The sequence below is a fragment of the Trachemys scripta genome, chromosome 20 (assembly GCF_013100865.1).
Source record: "Trachemys scripta elegans isolate TJP31775 chromosome 20, CAS_Tse_1.0, whole genome shotgun sequence".
NCBI classification, from domain to species: domain Eukaryota; kingdom Metazoa; phylum Chordata; order Testudines; family Emydidae; genus Trachemys; species Trachemys scripta.
Genome location: NC_048317.1, coordinates 11,114,350 through 11,114,655, shown reverse-complemented (window position 1 = coordinate 11,114,655; position 306 = coordinate 11,114,350).

The window sequence follows — 306 nt, the reverse complement described above, 5'->3', positions numbered from 1 at the left end:
CCCCCCCCCCCCGCCATTGGAGTACGGGAGGCCAGGGGAGTACTCTGGGCTCTTGGGGCGGCTGGATGTAGGGCCACCTGGGCGTGGTCCCCGTCCTGTGCGTCTGTCCAGGGCGCCTGTGGGGCAGCTGGCTAGCACAGGTGAAGGACGGGGCAGAGGGGTGGCCGAGTTGCCGATTTCTTTGCCGAGAAGCTTGGCCCTTTGCATGTTCCCCAGCCCCCCCCCCCGGCCGTCCCCTGCTGACAGATGGAAGCCAAGCCCCATGTCTTCTCTGCCCTAGCACGGTGGTGGGGTGGGGGAAGCTAG